The sequence below is a fragment of the Triticum aestivum genome, chromosome 6A (assembly GCF_018294505.1).
Source record: "Triticum aestivum cultivar Chinese Spring chromosome 6A, IWGSC CS RefSeq v2.1, whole genome shotgun sequence".
NCBI lineage: Eukaryota > Viridiplantae > Streptophyta > Magnoliopsida > Poales > Poaceae > Triticum > Triticum aestivum.
In genome coordinates, this window is record NC_057809.1 from 272,244,884 (window position 1) to 272,251,667 (window position 6,784).

Sequence of the window (6,784 nt, forward strand, 5' to 3'; positions counted from 1 at the left end):
GCGGCGGTGGGCTGGGCCGCTGGAGGAGCTGGGCCGGCTGGTAAGTCAGGTAAGTGGCTGGGCTTCTCTCTTTTTTTTTAAATTTCTGTTCTGTTTTCTTTTATTTAATCTTTTTCCCCTGTTTTGAATTTAAAATAATTCAAAAAATGCCAAAAGCTCCTCTGAATATTTTTATTTTGCTAGATGGACTTTTCCAAAAGCTCATAAAATATTTCAGGGATATTTGAAATTATATTCTAATTATATGAATATAATTCAAATTCAAATAGCTAATGATTTAAATTCAAAGTCCCAAAAATAAATCCTTTTAAAATGTTCATTATTTTTGGTTTGGATCAAAACCCTTGCCAAAAATATTAAACATCTAAGAAGAGCATTTTGGAACAATGAATGAGATTTTAGGGTTTTTGCCCTTCTTTTATTTAGGGTTTTGAGGCTTCTGAATTCCTCAGTTCAAGTTTCAAAAATTTAAACATGATGCACAGATGGAAGCAAGCATAGGTCAGGCCAGAACTAGGGATGTGACAACTCACCCCCACTAAACAAGAATCTCGACCCGAGATTCAAGTGTAGGGTAAGACGATGGGGAACGCAAACTAGCACAATCTTCACGATCCAGGTTGCACTTCATAGGAACGTTGATTCGATCACCATCATTGTCTTGAAGTCTTGCTCTGAGAAATCCTGCCAACATGACATGGAGGGAAGAAGGAGACTCTAGAAGGGTCGATCTTCTCGAAGATCGAACAACTCAGGATCAACTCATGGGATGAGACATTGACACATCTCTCGAGCTGAGACACGAAGCATAGATCTGAAGAAATGGAGTGAGACAGATGACGAGGGTTCGCTAAGTAGACAACAATTCCACACCTAAGAAGGTGGTAAACGATTGTCAATGTAGCGAGGAGTTGAGTTGCCATGATACCACGACGAAACATCCTGGAGGAGGGTGATTCGTAGATTATTACCTTAAGTGGTAAAAAGAATTACCTTTGATTCAGAGATCATTGAAACTCTTTAAACCAGCCTAAGGCAATTCTCGAGCGATCGTTTGGAGGGGGTCGGTAGAATGGCATACTCGGACTTGGATGATGTGGATTACCTTGTTGAAGACAACGTAATGGATGAATTTGCTTACCACCGGAAATGGAAGAGACCCATGGTAGAATGGCACATTGGCGGTGCAAGCTGGGAACAAAATGCAAATGCCGGGAATGATTCTGGTAACTGGGGAAGAACCCAACAATAGAGAGTGGATTCCCTGTTTGAAAAGATCATAGCATTGCCGAGGAAACTGAGAGCAATCCCAGTTAGTGCCGACGATCAAACCTAGCACTTGCACGTGCTCTCAAGAACTTGAGCATTTCCATAATCATCAAGATTTTACCAATATCCGTGTCAAGGATCCTGGCAACACATCTTACTACCATGATGAATGATGATGGATAATGCAGATGCAAAGGAAGATAACACTTCTCAGATTTCACCTTAGCGAGGCCAAGGAAACAAAATTTGGATAATCGATCGAGAGACATTTAGCACTCCGCTTCTAATGTTCTCCTTGATGTGCTAGTGTAACCCATTCATAGAAATGGTTTGACATCTAGAACATCAAGTAAAAGGTCGGACTTCGGAACACAAAAATCATAAGGCACAACTAGGGAGTAAATCCTACGAAGTCCTTATGGGAAGGTGGCCAACTTCTTCAATCAAGATACTACAATAATAGGTCTTCCGGCTGGGTGTGTTGGCCATGACATCCACTTTACCGGTTATCGAGGGACCAGTATTATAGTTCTTGGGAAATGTTCCAACCATTATATCTGCCTGAGATTCAGATCTGGTTGGTGTCAGGATATTCCAGACCCACCAAGTCTAGAAAGAAAAATGAAAGTTTGCAACACAAATTGACGAGATGATGTTGCGAGATTCTCGAGGGACGAACTGCGATAGCAAGCTCCAAAACATGAGCTGGTTCTGCTACAAACATGTGAACATGTTGTCCCAGACAAGCATGACCACATGGTAGTCTTATAATAAAACACTACCGAGTTCTGGTTGGGAACCATCATCGAGGATATCAAAGTTCTTGATTAAGCCCGGGTTAGCTCTTAAAAAGAACTCCTTCTCCTAGAACAAATCAGTCAGTGGCTTGGGGTGCTACGGAACACACATGGAGTGGAGGTAATTAATCTACCAAACCATAGTATACTTTGCACCTGCATGACTGACTTGGGACGATTCCAGAGGAAACAAAACAAACCTTTCTCAAACCCACGGCGGCAACTTACATCAAATGCACGTGAATCAAAGAAAGTCACTTCTTTCATCCAGCATATGCTTCATGAGCTAGCATGAACAAATGCTTTCAAAAGTTTCCAACACTAGGTTGATGTTCAACATGACTCATGGGGGAGTCAAAATGCTACTGATGGGCTCAACAACAACTCATCGGAATTTCCATATCACTGGACTTCCACCATCATGTGAACACGGTGGTAGTATTGGTCAGGCCAAAGGATGTAATGGTATATGCTCGAGGGATCAACCACGAGTAAGACAACATTACGAGCATCGTTGGTACTGATTTGATTTGACGATAGCCCACACTCAAATCAAAGTTTTAACAAGATAATAGGTCCAACAACTGATCACAGGGACCAATCGATGAAGACATCATCTTTCTTCAACATACATACAAGATATCCATTAATATGAACTAAGTCGGAGAAGCCTTTATCTTCCAGCTCTCCAAGTTGTTGTTTAGCTTAACCAACTAGCTCAGAGGTATCCAACATGGATTCTTGGAGAAATGGTGGTTTACAGGAATAAACCAACTTGATCACGAGATCAACATAGCGGTCAGGCGACAACCTGGTGATACTTCCGAGAAGAAATTCGGAATATCACGAACCACCGGTATGTTACTAAGCTCGAAAAACAATCTCGTTTTTTGAGGGCAAGACGATATGATCAAATGAGTGAGGACTAGGTAGCACCATCAGACTTAGAATGATAATTCAATAACCAGCATGCTAAGAATGAGAATATTGTCCATTAACTACCAAGCAACGGAGTTGCTAGGAGTATTGATTTCGCACATCACGGTACACTTGTCAGCATTCCGGTTACAATGACACGGGAACCGAGGAATGAACAATGATGGCAAGAAGTATTATTGTGTCAAGAATTCATAAGAGGTGGTGCAATTCTCATGACAATCCTGACATAAAGAGGGTAACACTTCAAGGTAGAACAGAACAAAAGCTGGATTGGCATTTTGATCTGCGTAGCACAACTTCTTTGACCCAATCCTGGATATGGAAGAGGTACTGGAGTTTGTTTCTCCAAGTCATTCAGGATTAGAATGGCTTGACGGACCACAAGAGTAATAGGCATCGATAACGATTGCACACATACTCTTGACTATCAATTGACAGACGAGGGTCAGAAGACAACTAAAGAGGGACAACCCAAAGGAACATATGTTTTTCTGAGTTGTGGATGCATAGATTAGTATGTCGAGCAGAGCTCAACATGTTTCTTCCGGATAAACTATGCAGAAAGGTTGAACTGGCAGAGTCACAATGTAGAATGGAGAACCCATCAAGAGCACTCCTGTTGTGATCTTTTGATCCAACAAACTTCTGCCGTAAGTGGTTCATGGTATTTGGAAGAAGGATATACCACGGACCTCGAGGGCTAATGCAAAGGTTACTAATAATCTAAAGGAACTAGCAACACTATCAACATGAAGTAAGTAGGGTGAATCTTGGTTCGGAAACCCAGGAATAGAATACCTACTAACTAGTTGGCATCACATGATGCTTACGAGAATGATGGCCAGAATCATCACGCTGGGAACACAAAATATGGCTAGACTACTAGATGATCCCCTAAGGCACCTAGGGTCATAATAATAACTCCAACATAAATGTCAAGGCAATAGAATACCTCAACTCAACAATTAGTGTGATTGAGCTGGCATAAAGGAACATCGAAACCAGAGGGAAAGGATTTTGCAAATGCATCAGATTGTTTAGAAACCTGGGATGACTCGGACAGCATGACGGCTATAAATGCTCAGAAAAGATTTGAGACATTCACAAAAATGGTGGCATAACCACTCAGAAGCACAATATCAAGGTCTCGAGATCAATAATTAACATACAGAGGTAGAAACTGAACTGAGGCTTAATCCAACAATCTTATAAGTCTACGGATTAGTAACACGTGATCCTGATAGAGAGAAGAGATAGCCTAGTTCTTAGTCCCCGTAGAAGAGAAGAGGATGACTCAGATCAGAGGGCCATGAGGTATAAGGAGTAAAAAGAGCCTTACGTTCCATCCCACAATCAATTCCCTTACATAACTAAAGAATTTCTAGACTCAACTTCGACCAGTTTGGCTTGGTAATCCTACAGGCAGTCAAGCTCTGATACCAATGCTGTCAGGACCCCGACTCAATGCCACATCGATCTAGCATGTAACACCTCATATCACTTTGCGGCCTCACGCACGGTATTCCCACGGGTGTCGCCTTACCTTTGCCCGGGACCGTTTGCGCCTTTTGGCACACGTATATGACAGTGTCGCTAGCATCCATATGATAAGGAGCCCGGGCTGACATGGCTAGTCGTAAACCCAAAGTGGCACAAACTTACAGGGACAGGCATCCATGACCCAGCATCGAACGTGTCGGTCATCAGCGAGTGAATCCAGGCTGTAGCACTGGGCTAGCAGGACTCCGGTGAACCGGGCTATAGCGGGCTAACAGGACTCCGGTATTCATCGCGTGACATTTCCTCGAAGGGACAGACACAGGAACGGAGAAGGACACATGCCGGCCAGCCTAAGTATTCCGGAGCGGAAGCAAGCTACCATGGCTCGGTGGAAACACTAGGAGACATTTCCCGGTAAGAGAGGCTACTAAAGATGAACAACTAGATAGTCAGATCCCACACATACCAAGAATTTCAATAACATACACACAATATGCTCGATATGTGCAAATACAACATGGCATCACAACATGACTCTACGACTCAAGTATTTTATTCAATAGGCTCCGAGGAGCGAGATATTACAATCATGGGTCTCATGACCCAACACTCAGAGCATACAAATCAAAGCACATGCGGAAGCTTAACATGTCTGAGTACAGACATCTAGAAATGAAAAGGCTGAGAAGCCTGACTATCTACCAGATCCTGCCGAGGGCACAAGATCGTAGCTGAGGTAACAAGCTAAACGTCGAAGTCCACACGGTACTACTAGCGAGACTGAAGTCTCTCTGCAAAACATAAAATAGGCAAACGTGAGTACAAATGTACCCAGCAAGACTTACATCAGATCTATCTACATATGCATCATTATCAACAAAGGGGATGGTGGAGTTTGACTGCAGCAAGCCAGCTTTGACTCGGTGGCTAACCTGAACTATGACTGCAAGTAACTCTTTTGAGGTGGCGCACACGAGTCCACATATTCACCATATCAATACACCACTATGGATCCGCTCCCGTCTCCCTACGAGAACGCCATCCATAGCACTCACGCTTATCTTGCGTATTTTAGAGTATCCACTTTCACTTGTCTATGAATTATGCAAGGGGTCCAAGTTTCCATATCCGAGGAATCCGGCTATTCGAATAGATGATGATAACCCTGCAGGGGTGTACTTCTTCACACACGCTCTCGCCACTTACCGCCCTGTACACGTCATGTACCTCGGCAACCTTCAAGCGGAAGCTGGGCGAGGGAGTCGGCCACGACCTGACTAACCGAACAAGTCCCTAGTCCAGGTTTATCGCCCATTCGGGTTCCATCCGCAAGGAGATCCGGCCGGGGTGTCGCTTACGGCCCCAAACGATGTGTGCAGGGTTCCCAAGCCCACCAACCGGGTGCCACTTGGTACACCGGGCCACTGTGCCTAGTCTGTCCCAAGCCCACCTGTACCGGGTGCCACTTGGTAGACTACTAACACTACCTACAAACACCAGAAACTAGTTGCAACTCCTGGACAGAGATCATGTTGATTAATAAGTCGAGAGGGGCACTTAAGCATTCCAGTGTGTGGTAGTAGCTGGTCATGGATCACAAACACAGAACTCAGTTCCTGAGGACGGCTGCAATGAGACAACCCACCATGTACTCCTACATGGCCTCTCACCGCTACCTTTACCAAATCGTGTTCACACACTTAGCTCACACACAGTAGGACATGTTCACACGCCTCTGATTCATCCCCGATGAATCAGACCTGACTCAACTCTAAGCAGTAGCAGGCATGACAAACAAGCATGAATGAGTAGGCACAACAGGGCTCAAACAACTCCTACTCATGCTAGTGGGTTTCATCTATTTACTGTGGCAATGACAGGTCATGCAGAGGATAAAAGGGTTCAACTACCGCAGCAAGTAACAATTATGTCGTTGTTGTCCTAATGCAGTAAAAGAGAGCAGGAGCGAGAGAGTGGGATTTTATCGGAATGAACAAGGGGGTTTTACTTGCCTGGCACTTCTGAAGATAACATTGAGTCTTCATCAGTGTCAACGATCACAACGTCGGAACATCGTCTGCCGGGAGGGAACAGATACCGGCAACAAAGAAGAAATACAATCAATGCAATGCACAGTATGATGCATGCTCATGACATGACAATATGAATGTGTTTTGAGCTAATGCAACTAGCAACAGATTAAATGAAGTTGGTTTGAATACAAGATTCAAATTCAAACTCCATATGTGATTATTTAAATGCTCTGTATTTGTTTTGTC